Genomic DNA, 19398 nt, shown 5'->3' with positions numbered 1-19398 from the left:
CATAAGAAGGATGAAATTGTTTGTGCTGAGATGACAGATCACCGTAATTTGTTTCTCTGGTGGTTAATTTGAGATGACGCTCCACGTTCAATAGCCAGTTCCTTGCACGGTGCCGGTGTAAATCCACACCAAGCTCCGGTGCAACGCGTAATCGGACTTACTCCCACCAATCTCTTCTCGTAAACTTTGAGAAACACTGCCGTATACATAAAACGTCTTACAGAAGCATTTAAAATATGCCTTACAACCTTTGGACGTTCCTTTGGGATTGGTCAGAGCTGAATTTTTAAAAGTGTTGGGTAGGGACAAAATAACTTGTAAATAATTTCTTACAGAATATGTTCTTTTCCAAATATTATTGAATTTTGTACTCTTTCCATATTTTTGGTGTACCAAAAACAGAAGAGGGTCGGAATCTACCCCTGAATTTTTTTGCCGTGGGCGTTCTTTTATGAAGGAGTGTTCGAAAGTGTCTCGGTCTCAGACGGCTTAACATTGTGTCGAGTTTATAGTAACAGCAGCATCTTAGAAAGACATAAAGGGTTCATCTTGTTTCTGAGCAAATTTAAAAAGGGTGTCGCCTCCCTCCCAACCATTTGCGATACATTCTGATTTAGATTACGTATTTTTTGTAATTTTTCAATGAAAATACTAAAAACAAATTTTAATGAAATTACCGAGCAAGATATTTTCAAAATCTAGGGGGAGGGGAAAGCAAAATTTAAAAGGGGAAAATCCCCGCCCCTTCCAAATGCCCCAGAAAATCCTGGTTATTTCCAAGGAATTACTTTAAGTCTGGATAAAAAAACAACAATAACAATGTCTCATAATTTAACTCAAGTTAAGCTAAAAACCAGGTCCCATCTCTCGCAGATCAGCCTCAGAAGGTGCAGCTCGTTATGTTGCAGGAAAAACAATGTGGTCATGAAGGTGTTAAAATTTGCGTCACTGAATTGATGAGTCCTACAACCAAACTGCGTCACTAACAATACCCAAGTTCTACGACTCTTTATAGTGGGAAAACTGGAAATAAAACGCCAGAAAAACGGCCCTTTTGGCGCGCAACTGGTTTTCAAAAACGCATGTGCCTCGATCTTTATCCTAGAGAGAAACCTTCGTCTGTTTATATCTTTTGAATTGCTATCAGTCTAACGTTCCAACATCGATGTGAACAATGGAATACGCATTATTCTAAGGGATTAGTATAGTATTGTCAGAAATTTAGTAAGTAACTTGTATTTTTCTGAGAGTTTGAAATAAGGGGATGTTTCTTACTTAGATTCGCGGAATGAAAAACTGAAATAAGGTTGATTTGATGGCTATTTGGAATTTTATTTTTTATAAAACTAGGAATTGCGTGTGGAACTCGTTACAGATGAGATTGAAGACATACCCCGCATGGGACTTGTGTATTATCCAGAAAACGCTCAAGAAGTTTACTCTGTTAGATCTGAAAAAAAAACGGTGTTTCTGTCTGCAATCGGTTATAATTAGCTTAGTGTCAGAAAAACTATGGTTTAGGTATATTTTAATTAAATATTTAATATATAGAGGTGGTTAGGTTATGTTAGGTTCTGTATTTAATATAATGCGTTCTGCTTTCCATAATTCTTTGTTGTAGTTTCCTATTTTTGCTACTAAAGTCTTATATTTTCCTCATATTTTTGTATATTTTATTATGATTTACCTCACTTCGTTTCTTGAATCTGTTCTGGATAATACACAAGTAGGCCTACCCTCCACCTTTCTAATTAGTGTTTCAACCAGTGGAAATAATGAACATGCAAGTATCTCTTGGTGAATAGTTGGTCAAGGGTTTTCGTCAGTTCATTTTAAAATATGTTCTTCTAAAATAACGCACTGGTAACTAATAACGTTGCTCTGGGTATAAACCTAGATTAGCGGCTATTGAGAAGGATATATGTTAAAAACAACAATTCTTGCTTCATAAAGTGCAGAATAATTGTAGTTAACATATTTTAACGGCTGATCCACTATACTTTACCTCCAATCCCCTAATGTTCAAATATATAGTCCAAATTATATATTTTCCATGTATTTGTCCTTTTTTTTTATTTCGCCGCAGTTCATTCAATTTACAGATGCACGAGTTGAAACAATAGGATCGGTCTCCTTTCGACTGCGTGGCATAGCGAAATGCATGAATGCATAGGAAATATATAATTTGGCCTATATATTTGCATATTGGGGGAGGGGGGTAAAGTATAGTAGAGCTGCAGTCAAAATGTGTTAACTTCAATAATTCTGCATATTATGAAGTAAGCATTGTTTTCTTAGCATGTTTCCTTCTCAATAGCCCCTAATCTAGGCTTATACCCGTTTCTGCCCTCTAGAGGAACTCAGCCCAAAGGTAGCATGGGGTCGAAAACCAAAATGTAATGAGCGTTCGACCCCCAGTACTAACACCTTGCCTAATCTCAGACCAAATATTTTGATTAAAATATAGGTTTCCTGAACGTAGACTTTTTGAGAAAGTGATGAAAACTAATTCTGAAAAGTTCTGAAGAAAAGATGCTAATAAAATATAAATAATACCATTAGATTCCCTATTTCATATTCTTTTCAAAATATCAAGGTCGATTTTCTGGCAAAACAACCCTCCCCCCTCCTTGATGGTCCCATGATACACAAGAAATTGACATACCTTTTGAATCAGAATTTTATCCTGAACCTGAATGTGTAACGTACAGAGGCTATATATATATATATATATATATATATATATGATATATATGCATATATATATATATATATATATATATATATATATATATATATATATATATATATATATATATATATATATATATATATATATATATATATATATATATATATGTGTGTGTGTGTGTGTGTGTGTGTATATATATATATATATATACTGTTCAAAATTCAGAATGTGAAATGGAAAAGAAGATTCAAGCTCTGATCAAACGTGTAAGGTTTTCTAGGACAGGTTCATTAATCCATTTTCAATATTTATTAATAAGGTTACTCATGCAGAAATTCTATTTTCTTGCTACTATCTTTGCTTTTCCATAACGTAATATAAGCTGAGGTAATTTAAAATTATCTTTGGAGCTCGAATCTAATTGGCACTGCCTACTTTGCGGACAACATTTGCTCCGCAAGATTACATAACGTAGAGCCAGAGCTGCCACCCCTAGTGATATATCACTCTTGCATAAACAAAAAAAAATCACTAAATAAGTACATGAATCACTAGATTATTGAAAAAAAAACCACTAAACCAACCAAAAATCTCTAAAATTTAGTGATTTATTTCTCACCGGGGGGCGACTCTGCGTAGAGCGCAGTCTTAGGTTATGCTAGTGTGGAAGGATTTAGCCTAATGAGAAAGAAAACCATATTTTTTGGTACATCTTTTGCTATGTGTGGTATTCTGAACAATGACTAATTATTTTGACTTACTTATTTTTACATTTAAGTTCTACTTTAATTTGATATTTATCAAACAGTTCGTGGTAACGAACTATAAGGAGCGATCCATATATATATATATGGAGCGATCCGGCGCAATAGTAACCAACACTCATAAAAACAGAATCTTGATATCAATAGATAAACCGAAAGAATTCGTTTATTATCCTGATGTCAAATGTATAAGTTTCATTAAGTTTGGTGTTACCCATCGAAAACTAAAAGCCAGTGAAAATTTGCCTGATTTTCAAAAAAGGGGGAAACACCCTCTAAAAGTATTAGAATCTTAATGAAGATCACACCATCAGATTTAGCATATCCGAAAACCCTTTTCCGGTGGTTTCAAGCTCTTATCTGCAAAAGTATAAAATTTTGTATTTTTTGCTCTTTTTAAGTGACCAAAAAGATTGGAGTGCAACCTGGCCCCCTTCCCCACCCCCTTTTTCCCAAAGTCGTCGGATACAAATTTTTGAGATAGCTATTTTGACCATCATAGTTGAAAGGTCCAATAAGTACGCCTTTGGATATAACATGACCCCCTCTCCCCCCACAGGCCCAGGGGAAAGGTCTTTAAGTCAAAAAGTTTGCCCATTTTATACACATACTATTTGTTATTGTGAAGAATGAATACATTTTCGAGTGGGGGGGGGCAATTTTTTGCTGGGGGTTTTTCAACGGGAGAATTTTCTTTGGGGAGGGAAGTTTCCAGGATGTGAACTTGTCAGGGGAAATTATACACTGGGGGAATTTAACAGAATTCCTATAAAAAATTCTTTTTAGATGTCTTGCTTTCTCTTTTCCGCCTCGATTTTACGCGTGGAGCTGTTAAGGGTAATTTTCCGGGGTAAATTTTCACCGGGGTTGAATTTTCTAGAGGATATTTCCGTGGGGAGGGAGATATATCCGTGGAGGTGGAGCCAGATTTCCTGCCATTACTTAAAACGATCAGAAATTAAATTTTTTAAAAACAAGTTTTTCACTTGAAAGTAAGGAGCAACATTAAAAAGTTAAAACGGACAGAAATTATTACATGTATGGAGAGGGTTGTCCCCTCCTCAACACCACACTCTCTACACTAAAGTTTGAACTTTGCCCAAATTCTTTTATAACGACTCCTGAAACACAAGGGTCGTTTAATTAGAACAATAGGAAACTTTTTCAGAAGTACTTAAAAAACTTTAGCGTAAAGAGCGAGGTGTTAAGGGGGGGGCAATCCCTTTCATATGCGTAATAATTTCTGTTCGTTTCAAGTTTTAATATTGCTCCTTACTATCAGTTGAAAAAACTCATTTTTTTAATTTATAACGATAAAGCGTGATATGACGTTTCAATCTAGTCCTAGTTCATTTCATCCACTGCTTTAACAAAGAAAAATTTGCGTTAGATTTTTTTTTCTAGTTATTCAAAGGGGGTATGAATTTTGTCACCCTTCCGTCATATGAAATTTTGTCACTTCATAATTTCGCCACCATTAATCTCCTTTAAAGTCAAGATCTCAAATATATCTCCATGAAACAAAAATTTTACTTTGAACTCCTGACAAATTGAATTTTACGAGCCTACACTCATGGGCGTACGTAGCTTCTTCTCCAGGGGGGGGGGTAACCAATTCTGTGATGAAGAGAGGGTGGCTAAAGTTATATTGGCAGTTCACAAAATCTTACATTTCCAGCAAGTTCTATATTACCCAAGAAATCGTTATTAATAACTAATCACTAAAAATCATAAATCACCAGATAAGTTTCAGCATTAATCAATCTTTTTGGATTGGAGCTTAATATTGCCAAGACATCATGGATAATTGCTTTTTGTTTGACTTTTATTCCATCATTCCAGCTGTTTATTTCCAGCTTTTTCAACCATCTACCTTTTATCAACTGCTTTTTTAGCCATCTACCTTTTTTCAACTGCTTTTTCAACCATCTGCTTTTTCAACTATCTGCATTTTCAGCCATATCTAGGGTAAATTTGAAGTTCTAGGGGGGCAGCTGTCCCCCTCTGCCTCCCCCCTTCCATACGAAAAATTCTTCCTCTCCCTCCATTTTCTAAAGCCAATAAAAATCTTTTTGTCCTCATGTTTCTTTCAGTTCTAGACGAATCAATGATTTTTTACTCGAGTTTTAAAGAGTTTCATTTTAATTTAAGATATATTTAAAGTTACTTTCGAAATAAGAACGGTCAATTATGCTGTTTTAATGCTCTTAAACTCTAAATTTGAATTACATAATTTATGAAACCGCATTCTATAAACTCCTGTAAAATTAAAGCTGACTAATTGTTTTTAATCAAAGATACTTTTAATTCACGTCTCATTTCAAAAACACGTTTAGCTTGATTTTCGTTAATTTTTAATCTAATTTAATCATTTTTAAATAATTTAACCTAGTTAATAATACAAAATATGTTTAAATTAATAAATGACAAATTTTTTCTCTTTGTCTTCCTGTATTTTTGAGAGCTTAATATAAATTGGTTGGTGAACATTTTTTAAACCTTTCTAGTTTAGATAAATAAATGATTATTTGGTATTGTATTTTATAGTTATATTATAAATTAAAACATTGAGAAAAAATAAAAATTTAAACTAAGAAATATCGACCACTTATTTGGCATTGGTTGATTGGAGAAAACTTGATGCAATAAGATGAATGTAAATCTTGATGAATCCCCACTGCTACTGCTACTACTATACTAACAATTCACAGCAGCACTAAGGCACCTGAAGCCAATCCTGCTGCACATATTCCTCCACCCGAATCCATTCAAAGCTTTACTCATTACCTTCTACGAAAAAAATAACTTCCAGACGTTTTTGAATTTTAATTTTCCCAATATGGAAAACGACTGTAAGGTTAACAATTGGATGTTTATCTTGTCAGATTGTGGGAAATATAGTTTTTGGCTTAGGAAGTTTCTTTGTGCCTCTGATGCAAATTTTCATGCTGAATTAGCCATATTCCAGGTCGATTTTAGCGTCACCTTGGCATCGAACGCCTACATTATTTTTAACTGAAAATTGTCGTAAAAGAATATTGCTTTAAATTAAACATCAAATGTTTAGATGTGACAGCAAATGAAGATAATTATATGTAGCAGCCAAAATCAATTTTGAAATGTTTTCATGCTGAATTAGCCATATTCCAAGTCGATTTTAGCGTCACCTTGGCGTCGAACGCCTACATTGTTTTTAGCCGAAAATTGTCGTAAATGAATATTACTTTAAATCAAAGATCAAATTTTGATGAGTTTAGTGACTGCTCGAAATGATTTGGCGCAATAAAAGACGAAATTAACCCCCTAAGCTTCTGTTGAGGGAAGGGACGTTTGTCATCTATGTCTAGTTAATGGGTTAACACCTATGTACATTTGCAATGCAAATGGTACACGAATAAAAATACTAAAACAGAAATATATTTAAAGGGCTGAATAAAGGTAATTTTTGTCGGCACTAATTTTAGCAGCTTTGTGGGCAAACGATAGTGATACAAAAACAGTGCCTTCGCGCGAGATTTTCAAAACTAACATGGACACCAATAGTCAAATGGATGTGACAGCAAAGAAGATAATTATATGTAGCAGCCAAAATCCATTTTGAAAAGTTTATAAGTATTTGCAAAATGAATCCCGGAACAATTTAAAGAAGTTTGAGTGTTTTACCGAAAAGAAATTTAAGCATTCAACGGGGTGATGCTAAGACCTAATCGGAATAGCACAGATTCGAATTAGCAACCTGGATGTATCGTTAATCTAAAGGTTTTCTTTATTTCATGGAATTTGGGCCTTTTGACCCTTTGAAGTAAATAATTTTAATCCTTAGGAAGCAGATTTGTTTCCGAAATTCAAAACATATAATCAGGTTTTTGCACCACATATTTTCTTTTTTAAAATGAGTTCAAATTTTGACTGTTTCGGATAGAAAAAAAAACTTGAACCGATCATTATATACAATAACCCTGTGTTAGCACGGTAGGATCGATCTCTGGTTGGTAATGCGCCACACCTGGTTCGATTTCAGCTGCCGTAGGGCCTGGATTTGCATGGAGACTGTGCATTAGCGTCTCAAGATAATCAAATAGGAAGAAAAGAAAGATTTTGAAAAACCGTGGTTGGCGACAAATTTATGACGTATTTTCGAATTTATCATGAAATGGCTATCAGAACAAACTACTTTTTAATCTTAAAAAACTTTTAATCTTACTTTTAATCTTGAGCCATATTTTTCAATCTTAATTTTTTTTTTTGTGACTAAGGTTTTTCACATCTTAAATTTATGGTTTCTATTTTAAATTTAAGGATTTTTCAAAAATATATATTTAATTTACAACTGAAAATTGAATTTGATGTCCAGGATATTTTTTTATGACAATCCTCTTTGCAAGGGCGTATCCAGAATTTTTTCGGAGGGGGGGGGGTGCAAAATTTATATTCATTGTTGTTGCGTTTTGCAAGTCAGAAAAAAACTGGGGGGTACTCAAACCAAGTAACCCCCCTCCGGATACGACATTTACTCTTAGCTAAATTTAAAAATGTAATAAGAGTTTGTAAAAATGAAATTAGATATTCACAGTTTGCTGGTTATGATTTAAGTTTTTTGTTGAATCTTTTGGTGCTTGAAATAAAGAAAAAACTTTAAGTACCAAGAAAAGTGAAAATGAATTCTGATTGTTTGATTTTGCCAAGTGGAAACATTAACAGCCATACATGTTTTAAAAAATAGGAAAAATAGGAATTCAATTTTCAATGATATACCCAGTTTTTAATTTTCAATTAATGATGGTTGAATTTTCAATTTTCAATGACATATTCAATTTTCGATTTTCAATTAATGATGATTCAATTTTCAATTAATGATCATTGAATTTTCAATTTTCAGTGACCTCATGCAGTTATACAATTATGCAGTTATATATATGCGGTTTTGGTTGTAGTAGGCACCAAATTAAAAGACTGAAACGTGGATGAAAATTCAGCAAAGACTAAGTCAAAAACACACCTTAAGCACACCTTAAAAACACACTTTAAGTACCAAACACCTTAAGCACCATACACCTTAAGCACCAGCACCGGTGTAGTTGTCTTTGAGAATCAATAGGCTGCTAGTGTTCGAATTTGTACGGCCGAAATGCGATATAAAAAAATATAAAGAAAAATATGTAAAAGATATAAAAAAATATATCTTGATGTCTTTACTTAGAATAATTGCAAAAATTTGTGTTGATAAAATAAATATGGTTATATTTTGAATTCATTTTGTAAAATTGTATAAGAAACTCCCCTAGGCTATAATGTTAAAATTTTCAGGAAATTTCATAGTACTAGCATTTCGCAAAAGAACTCAAAACTTTTTCAGAAACCCCATGGATTATTCCTGATTACGTTTTTTGAATTCCTCGTGAAAAGTTCTATCGAAATCACATATTTTATTCTAGTATTTCATGAGCCAAAAAGCTTCAGAATGTTCCCAGTCTAATTAGCTTGGCCTAAGCCATAGACCTATTCTTGACAAGTCCAGAATTTATTATTGTCTTTAGTTGCTATAAAGTGCCTTTTGAAAAGTTATTTATGTGAAGCCTCTTGAGAAACCAATATGACTATTTGTGTGGATAGATAGACACATAGTCAAAAATTTCTAATGAATAGCCTACCAGCCAGCAGGTAAAGCCGATTCACATATTTCCCAGCTTAATATGGAAAATGAAAAAGGAAACGGTACGCTTAAATCCCATTGCAATAGGTCAAACGACTAAAAAACAAAAATTTGATTTATGTAAAATGGGTGTTTTTGTCCTACATAAAGATTTTCTCCAGGTACTTTAGAAGGGTGATAATCTGGAAAGGGAGGATAGCCTACAATAAATTGGCCATGAAAAGGGTTTGCTTTAACTTGTTATGATTTGATTTGCTGCCTTTAAATAGGAAATTAAGGAGAAAAGACCATAAATCCTGCAGCTTAACTTCACATAACAACTAAATATAAGATACTTTTGGAGATTTGAAAAATAAAAAATGGTCTATATTTATGGTGATGATAAATCCAGTATTGGAAGTTAGATATTTTTACAATTCGGCAAATAATGTTATAGCCCCTCTCTCCTTCCTCTCCCTTCTCTCCTGCCAGAAACACGTAACAGTTTCAGGCAATTTTTCACTTTGGTAGTAACGTAAGACAAGACACAAGGTCAACACCCTTATATTGGATGTGTTTCAATGTGTTATGAGACTTTCTCACTTCTCTGTAAAACTTTTCACACTAGCATAATTTAAGACTTTATGTTACGTTGTGTTGTGTTACCGATCAAATTTTGTCCGTAACGTAGTCAGTGTTAAGTAGACTTGAGCTCTACTTCGAATTCTACGTTACGTAAGTCTATGACATATTATGGTACAGGCAGGGCTGTGACGTATGAGTGGAGGAGGGACGCCCCCCAATGTTTTTGGTAACTTGGTAAAAAAAACTCGCCGCTAAAATTCTTTTCTCGGTTTAATAAAGACCACGACAATACTGACGTTTCATCTTGTCATCTACAGAATTTTGAACTTGATCGCTAAACACACAGTTTTACAGACTCCTGTCGTGATTTTACAGATGGCGCCACAACTTTCTATTTGGTTAAATAATCAGCATTAAAAGTGACATAATATGTACTGAAATCTAAATCTCGGTTGGTAAATGCGGCGTTTTTACCAACTCGTGCAGTGATTTTACGCACTGTATTCGAGACGGACATTATGCTAATCATATTGACAAAAACAGTCCGTAAAAATAGCCAGCCAGTCGGTAAAATTTCTTGCACCCCCCCCTCCCCTCATACATTTTGGCTAGTAGCGAAACTGGGCGTAGCTTAACATAGCAGCAACAAAGTGCAATTTATGGATAAGCAAATGTTAAGTTTCGAAAAAAGAAACAAAAAAACGAGCTTTTCCTAGGAAGTCTTTCCCGCTAGTTCAGAGGTTAATCTTCATCTTCGTTCCGATTTTTTAATTTTTGAACATTTTGCTTATGACGACTGTGATAATCTTAGACGGTAATTGTGATGGTTTTACAGATTTTCATGTCAACTTAGTGTGACAGGACTTGTTTTAAAGGTTATACTTTACGAACGGTAACTTAACAAAAAATATGTGCGTAGCGTGAAAGCCGCATGAGACCCACGTTAGTTCTAGGTATCAGATGGAACAACAACAACATCATTCCAAACCACTGTTGCGAACGGGGCACAATTGTACCGTTTTTTGTACAATTTAGAGGTCCTGGTAGAATGCGGTACATTGGGACATTTTTCGGTACAATTAAATTTTTCGTTACGTATTGGTTTTGCTTACTCTTTTTTACTCAGATATCTGTTCCAAGTTTTATTACATCCAGAATTTTATTCTGGTAACAGCAATTTTTTTACCTGCTGATAAGATGGTAAAAATTAATCTCTTACGGTACAGTTTTATTCGGAGAACTGGTACAGTTTATTTCAAAACGTTGGCAACGCTGTTCCAAACATAGTTGCAAAAAAGAAAGGTAACCATTAATAAGCGACATAAAAGCACCCCGTATTGGTAAAGTAATAAGAAAGAGCGGAAAATTTCTGAATTTAGCATAAAAAAGTTCTACTGAAACAGCATATTTTGTCATCATCTAACCCTGGTATCTAACCCTGGAGTATAGGCCCATTCTTGACAAGTCCAGAATTTATTCCTTTCTTTTTGTGCTCTGTTTGGCTTTCGAAAATTAATTTATGTGACTTTGCTTGGGAAACCAATATCACTGTTTGTATGGATAGATAGATTTTTTTTATATATGTCAAGTAGCAGGTAAAGGCATTGCATGTATTTCCTAGCCTAATGTGAAAAATTATAAATAAAACTAGAAACAACTAAAAGGAATAAAAAAAAAACAATATATCATAGTTAAACACAATTAGCCTACAGTAAGTTGAATAGCAAAGAAACAAAAACTAAATTAATGTAAAATGTGTGTTGGGAATTTCTAATCCCACAAAAAAAGGACCTCCAGGTTTTGTTTTAGAAAGAGTGATAATCGAGACGGGGAAAGGGGGTATTCGACCCACTGGGCACAAAAGCAGTCCTTTTTTTTTTACTTTTTTATATTTCTTTTTGTTTACTTGGTTAAAGTGAAGGATCAAGAGGAAAAGATGAAAAATTATGCAGCTTAAATTTAACTAGCAACCAAATACTGGAGACTTTGGGTCATTTGAGATAATTATTGTGATCGTAAATCTGCTACCAACCTCCGGGACACATTTTGGACTTGAGTAAATAATTTTAGGTACTATCCCATTATGCGGGCCTCTCCGTTCAATCACTATAGAGTAGGCAATGATAAAACCCGTTTTGTGACGTCTTAACTATTATAGAGCAGGCAACGATAGCAAGGTTTTCATTGCGTATACGATATTAAACTGTGTTTTTTGGGGGTTTAGGGGGGGGGGTACCTAGGTTTGGTTACGTTTTTAATATATGCAATTCTTTACCCCCCCCCCCCACCTAATGTGCAAATATATCGCCCAAATTTGTTTCTAAACTATTATATATTCATCCTATTTTATTTTATTTCATTAGTATTAACCAAACTTGACTTTTTAGAGAGGCCCGCATAATGGGATTGTACCTAATTTTATAGTCCATCTCAACACTCCCGGAATAAATGAGTGTTTTTGTTTACAACGGGCTAAGGGATCATGCTAATTTTGAAAAAAAATTTCTTTGGTATGTAAGTAAGACGATATACGTGGTCATCACCCCTAGATTGGATTTGTCTCATTGTTTATGACTGGTCCCTGGCGAGCCCCATGTGTTAGATGGGACAATAGTATTGCAAAAATAGACGCATAAAAGACAGGTAAATCTGTGTTTGTATAAGGGCGGAGTAAGAAAGAATGGAGACTTAAGTTGGCTTTTAGAATTCTTTTTATATATTTGTCCAGAAGGTGGGGGGGGATAAAATGACGCAGAGTATATTAGGGAATGTAATAAGGATATATTGATAATATTTTAACATGGTTTTCAGAATTTTATCGTGTTTCCTCCTGGAGAGTAGAAATACTAAAATGATACCAAATCATTTGGTGTCTTTGGTGGCGTTCTCGTGCCCGTAAAATATTTGGCTGAATGCTTCCATGCTCATGAAAATCGTTTTAAATAATCTTGATGTATATGTCTTCTTTCGGATTATTGGGTATTTTAGCTTCAAGTCACCTTAGAAGCCGGCCTTAAAATAGACCTCCCACACTAAAAAACATCTAGTTTATTATGGCATGATTTTGACACTAAACATTTTCATTAGACTCGATTCCAAGCTGGACGTTCCCAGCATAAATTGCACGCCCTGTGGAGGCATAATCGGAAAATAATTGGGCACAGTTTGAGAGTGACTCATTGAGAACAACGGGTACGCTATGATCTGGCAACCGCTGGTGATTTGGGTTTCATTTTGGTTTTTAAATCGTTTCGGTTTCATCCCTGTCTTGAGCAAGTTATTTGATTAACTGTTTTATCCAGTTATGGTAGATAATCAATTAGAGCTTGTCTGTTTTTGGTCACTTGTCTCTACTCATCATTTTGGTTTTTGATTACATTAACAGGAAAGCTGAATTTAAGTCGTGTTTCTTCAGTAACATCAACCAAAGCTTCGGGATGAAACAAGTAATAAGGATCCACTTTAGCTATGTCGGCCTATAAAAAATAGACTGAATTCAAGGAGAGCATTGCGTTAACAAGGTGCAACATGCCGGCTTTTCTGCTAAAAAGTTGGAGGTGGGGGGAGATAATGGAGAACCCTATAGCCCGTATTATGACCACAGATTGAACAAACTGGTTTTTACAGAAAACTTCATGAGTGTTTGCAACATTATATAGAATATCATTAAAATAATTTATAGAATTTTGTGTTTGAGGTCCTGACCTTAGATATAACCTTGAAATCAGGCTAGAATTCAGCACTCTGAGACTTCAAAATCTTATAATTTGAGAACCTGAGTTGTCAGGGTAAGACTAATTACGGCGCCCTCAATCCCGACTCAAATATAAGCAAATAAAACCGAATCAACGTGAAAAATTTGATCAAAGAAGACAACCCCCCAGCCACAGTCACACTCCACTATAAAACCCGGGTTAGCTTGCCCTGGTCACCTCGGAAGGCTCTGACTGTCATCATAAAAATCTGATTCTTTTGATGTATCTATTGGTATCAAAATTCCGTTTTTTAGAGTTTCGGTTACGATTGAGCCGGGTCGCTCCTTACTTACAGTCCGTTACCACGAGGTGTTTGATACCACTCAGGTAAGTGAAACTATCCACTTGATCAATCATCCCGTTATTAAATTAAAAAACAAGTTTTTTTTTAACTGAAAAGAAGGAGCGACATTAAAACTTAAAATGAACAGAAATTATTCCGTATATAAAAGGGGCTGTCCCCTCCTCAACGCCTCGCTCTTTACGCTACAGTTTTTAATTGTTTTAAAAAATAAAGTTGTGAGACAGAGTAAATTTTTTCGAAAATAAGGCAAATTTTCTCAGGTGCGTAACTTTTGATGGGTAAAACTAAACTTAATGCAACTTATATATTTGAAATCAGCATAAAAATCTGATTCTATTGATGGATCTATGGGTATCAAAATTCCAGTTTTTAGATTTTCGGTTACTATTGAGCCGGGCCACTCCTTACTTAGCCTACAGTTCGGTACCACGAACTGTTTGAAAAAATACAAAATTCCATATTTTTGCAGACAGGAGCTTGAAACTTCTATAGTAGGGTTCTTTGATACGCTGAATCTGATGGTGTGATTGTCATTAAAGTTCTATGACTTTTAGGGGCTGTTTCCCCCTTTTTTCGAAAATAAGGCAAATTTTCTCAGGCGCTTAACTTTTGATGGGTAAGCATAAAAAAATCAGCATAAAAATCTGATTCTTCTGATGTATCTATTGGTATCAAAATTCCGTTTTTAGAGTTTCGGTTACTATTGAGCCGGGTCGCTCCTTACTTACAGTTCGTTACCACGAACTGTTTGATTCAATATCCTCTTTTCATCTTCATTTATTTCTTGTCTAGGCGACTTAGTCTCCTCAACATTAATTTTCAAACCCTATTCTTGCACCGTGAACTTGCAAAACTTCCAAAAATTTATTCATTTGGCTGACATTTTATAGACACATTACTGGTAATTTAACCTTCCCATACCTTTTGGTGTAGTGTTTTGTCTATATATTTATTACTGGTGTCTGACAACAACAGATTGTATTAGCTTCTAATATGATTAGTCATTTTTTGGTGCTGTGTTCCGATCTTTCAAGCTGGGCAAAGAGCAAAAGATGGGCAAATGGCTCTGGGCAAATGGGCAGATGGTTCTGTGATACATGATCCTCATCATTTTCAATGTTCATTATAGTAGACTTGATGCGATAATCCGGGCCATTCTGGCCGTTCCAGAATAAACAATATCCATAAATAATTATAATTGACCTAGGTTGAGATATTTTGCTGGGGTTATCCAAGAATTTCTGAAATTTCTAACAATTTCATTCAGTTGCTTGAAATAGTTTGATAATGAAAACATTGTTTTTGTCTATTTGCTCTCAAGTCAAAATACCTGCAAGCAAATCATGGACCAAACTAGTATGCTAATCTCAAAGCGACATCTTTTTAATCAATACTGGTAACAACTATATGAGACGCTTAGCATAGATTGTTGTTTTCCAAACTTCAGCTGAGTTCCAACTCTTAAGGAGGCCCTAGACTGTCCATCCTTTTAATCAAAAGATTTCCGTCAATCAACTGCTCAAGCATGATTGACCATCCAGGAACCTATTTGGGCTAAAGTCAAGTGTTGACGGTGATTGGTAGAAAGTGTGAATGACTCAATCGTTTTGATCAAAAGCAGTGTTTTAGATTAGCTTTGTTAAAGATTGAAGGGTCGATTGAAGGTTGATTAACGCACACGTCAATCAATTGACGGAAACTTTTGATTAAAATGATTGACCGTCTAGAGCCGCCGTTACTAGCATGGCTCTAGAGGCAATTCTGGTGGCAGGGTTATACTGGAAAGGAAAGAGGGGCTCAAAAATTTGAAAAGATAAGTCGGTGAACCAAAATTAGAATATTGGAAGCTACAGTGATGACAGTGGTCAAATATGGTTCTGAAGCATGAGCGCTCCGGAATACGGATAAAAATTTGCTAGATGTTTTCCAGAGAAATTGCCTACGGATTGTTCTTGATGCCCGGCTGACTGACTTTATTTCAAACAGTAGGCTTTATTAAAAGTGTGGTTCAATCCCACTTTCTAGGGCTATAATGAGATAAAGGTTGAGATGGCTAGGGCACGTTCTGCGAATGAAGGATGACATATTGCCACAAGGGCTAAACGGAAAGCAGGTTGTCCACGTCTCGGGGGGTAGGATGTAATAAAGAAAGATTTAAGGGAAATGGGAACTTCCTGGGAGGGTGTAAAGATAGAGGCTTTGAATAGATTGGGATACTGGAGGAGCGTGTGTAGCTGAGTTGGCCTAAGGCGGCTTGGTGCTGTCCAGTGTATTGTTCAGTGTGTTAGTGTATTCAGTGTTCAATGTATCATTTTGAGTAAATGAGTTTCTCATATTTTTATGATATAATTTCAAAGTTAGAGATACTGTAATGATAACTTTCAGGTATGCCACATGCACGTTTTTGCTCTCGCCGTCTTATCCGATTTTTCCTTGGTTCTTTACGTATTTCTCTCTTTTATTTTTTCTCCCTTTTTTATTCGACCATTATTTACTGTTATTTTTGTGGGTTATAAGTAAATAAATGATTAGTTAATCAATCTTTAATAACTAACTAATTCATGGAGGCGCGGGAGGCTTTTCGATTAGCACATACCATGTTACGATTTCGACATAAGAAATATGTTTCGTTTTTTTAATATCTTGTGACCGCCTTGTCATTTTCTACTTTGTCCTGGTTTTAATGAGAAATTTATGTCCAAAAGAATGTCTTAATTTTGTATTATTTGACCGCAAAAACAAAAACCATACCAACCTATAATCAAAATGAAAATCGTGTAGATGAAATTAGCCAAAAAACCTGTCGGACAACAAGTGTAAAAAGGAAGAAAAAGCCGTTGCGTATACTTTTTGTGAAGACCACAGGATAATATTCTGCCCCTTTCCCCCTCACGTGAAGTTCTAAGTACCCTTACCCTTCTTCAAAAAATAACTTCTCTTAAAAGTTTTAACCCCATCCCCCGCCGTGACTACAGCAGACTACATACAAAATTCATGATTTTTGACGAAAACTACTGACTCTATGGAATCTCTATAATCAAAATACGTACTTGAATTCAGGCTCCAGACATAACAAAGAAATAAAGTTTATATTCTATCGTAAGGATCAATAACGTATTCAAACAGTTCGTGGTAACGTAACCCCCAGAAGAGGGGGTTACGTGGGAGGATCTTTCCATGGAGGACGATTCCTTTGGGGAAGGGACATTTCTATGAAGGGGGCGCCAGATTTCCAAGTATTATTTAAAAAATGATCAGAAATTAAATAAATAACAAGTTTATTCAACTGAAAGTAAGGAACATCATTAAAACTTAAGACGAACAGAAATTATTACGTATATGACGGGGTTCACCCCCTAGTCAATACCTCGCTCTTTACGCTAAAGTTTTTTTTTTGGTACTTTCAAAACAGCTAGGCCTTTCTATTCCAAATAAACGGCCTTTATGATTCAGGGATTTGTGATTCGAACAAAATTCTAACTTCAGCGTAAATAGCGGGGTATTGACTAGGGGATACTTTCCTTGTACTTTACTGAAAAAAAATTCAAATGAATTTACTGAAAAAAATGTACATTGTCAGTTTTATATACATTTTATATACATATTTATTCCTTAAAATCTCAATTAATTTTTGATTTCCTAAATTTATAAAAATGAAAGCATTTAAAAGAATTTTTTCAGTAAATTACAAATTATATTCTGGCTTTTAGAAAGCATAGTGTTTTAAAACCCTACTGATAATAATTTCTATTCGTTTTGAGTTTGACTGTTATTTATTTTACTTTCTGTTTGTTCAAGGTTTTATTTATTTATTGATATTGATTTGAGGTAGTTGTATGCTTGTTAGATTATTTGATTTCTATTTTTGTCAATTTTTGGTTTAATGGAGTTCTTTACTTTTTTTTGAAAAACTCATTTTGTGGAAAAGTTTTTTTAAATTAATTTCTGTTCGTTTTATATTGACATAGTCTTTTCAGGGGAAAAGATTGAGCCTCTTCTAAAGTTAGACAACCATCCCTTCCTTAAAAACCTTAAATACCCCCTGGGCATAACTTACAACCCTTGCCCCTAGTCTCTGGGGTTTGCTTCAACCCCAAAAGCCTTGTTACATGAAATTTAGACTATTTTGAACGAAATGGCTATTTCAAAATTTCTATTGATGCATTTCGGAAAATTACAAAGTGTGTGTGTGCATGGGGGAGGGGGTTGTCGCAGCCTTCTAATTACTTTGACTCTTAAAAAGAGCACTAGAGGGTCTGATTACCAATCCAATGAGCGCCCTCCTAGGTTCATAGGAATATGCTTTCTATAAAAACCTTATATGCCTCCAGGGCATAACTTAAGACCCTTGTCCTGAGGGCTGGAGGGATTTTTTATACTCAAAGACATAATTTCCAGACCTTGCAAATACGTTGAACCAAATGGCTATCTCAAAATTTCAATTGGAAGTGTTTGGAGAAATCATGGGTGTGGGGGGGGGGCATTTGCCCTTTGATAGCTTTACGAAAACCTTATATGCCCCAAGGGCATAACTTGCGACCCTTGTCCTGAGGGCTATGGAGGGAGGGTTGTGATCCTCAAAGACACAATTTCCAGACCTTTTAACTAACTTGATCAAAATGGTCATATCAAAATGTTGATCGGAAACGTTTGGGGACATGATGGGTGTGGGCGGGAGGGTGGGGGATGGTGATTTTCCTTCCGATTACTTTAGACTATTAAAAAGGGCAATAGCCCTCTCAATTTCCAATCGAATGAGTCCTTTTTGAAGTTTTTACGAATACGCTTTCTATAAAAACCTTATATGACCCCAGGGCATAACTTACAATCTTATACTTGAGGGCTGTGGGAGGGGATGTTGTCATACTCAAAGCCATAATTTCCAGACCATTCGACTATGTTCAACAAGACTGATATATCAAAATGTTGATTGGAAGTGTTTGGGGAAATGATGGGTGTGGGGCGGGGGGCATTAGCCTTCCGATCGCTTTTGACTATTAATAAAGGTACTAGCCCTCTCAAATCCAAATTGAATGAGCTATTTTTGAAGTTTTTACGACAAAGCTTTCTATAAAAACCTTATATGCCCCCAAGGTATAGCTTACAGTCTTTGCCCGGGGACTTTGGGGGGTTTGCCATCTTCAAAGACCTAATTTCCAGAACTTTAAACTACGTTGAACAAAATTGCTATCTCAAAATTTTGATCGGATGTATTTGGGGAAATGGTGGGCATGAGAGGGGGCTAGTTGCCCTTCAATCACTTTTGACTATTGGAAAGGGCAATAGCCCTTTCAATTTCCAATAAAATGAGCGCGTTTGGAAATTTCTACAACAACGCATTCTATAAAAACCTTATATGCCCCCAGGGAATAACTTACACCCCTTACCCTGAGGTCTTTGGGGTGTGGGGTGTTGTCATCCTTGAGGAACTAATTTCCAGAACTTTCAACTACGTTGAAAAAATGGTTATCTCAAAATTTTCATTGGATGTTTTTTGGAAAATGGTGGGCGTCAGAGGGGCTTAGTTGCCCTCCGATCACTTTCTACTATTATAAAGGGCACTGGCCCTTTCAATTTCCAATCGAATGAGCCCTTTTGGAAGTTTCAACGACAATCCTTTCTATAAAAACCTTATATTCCCTCTGGGCATAAATTACAACCCTTGT

At 35.2% G+C, this 19398-nt stretch overlaps 1 long non-coding RNA gene across 1 annotated transcript in view; it reads left to right on the top strand.

Moving 5' to 3' along the window:
• Nucleotides 1-1129: 1129 nt before the first annotated feature.
• LOC148947202 (uncharacterized) overlaps nt 1130-19398 on the top strand; it is a 108200-nt gene continuing 89931 nt past the window's right edge. The window contains exon 1 of the long non-coding RNA XR_016142469.1: nt 1130-1224. This is a non-coding gene — a long non-coding RNA (uncharacterized LOC148947202). The remainder of the gene's footprint in view (nt 1225-19398) is intronic.

Source organism: Artemia sp. Qi Xiang Cuo, chromosome 11, assembly GCF_049724085.1.
Source record: "Artemia sp. Qi Xiang Cuo chromosome 11, ASM4972408v1, whole genome shotgun sequence".
NCBI classification, from domain to species: Eukaryota; Metazoa; Arthropoda; class Branchiopoda; order Anostraca; family Artemiidae; genus Artemia; species Artemia sp. Qi Xiang Cuo.
The sequence above is the reverse complement of the archived record's forward strand: the minus strand, read 5'-3'. Positions and strand labels throughout refer to the sequence as shown.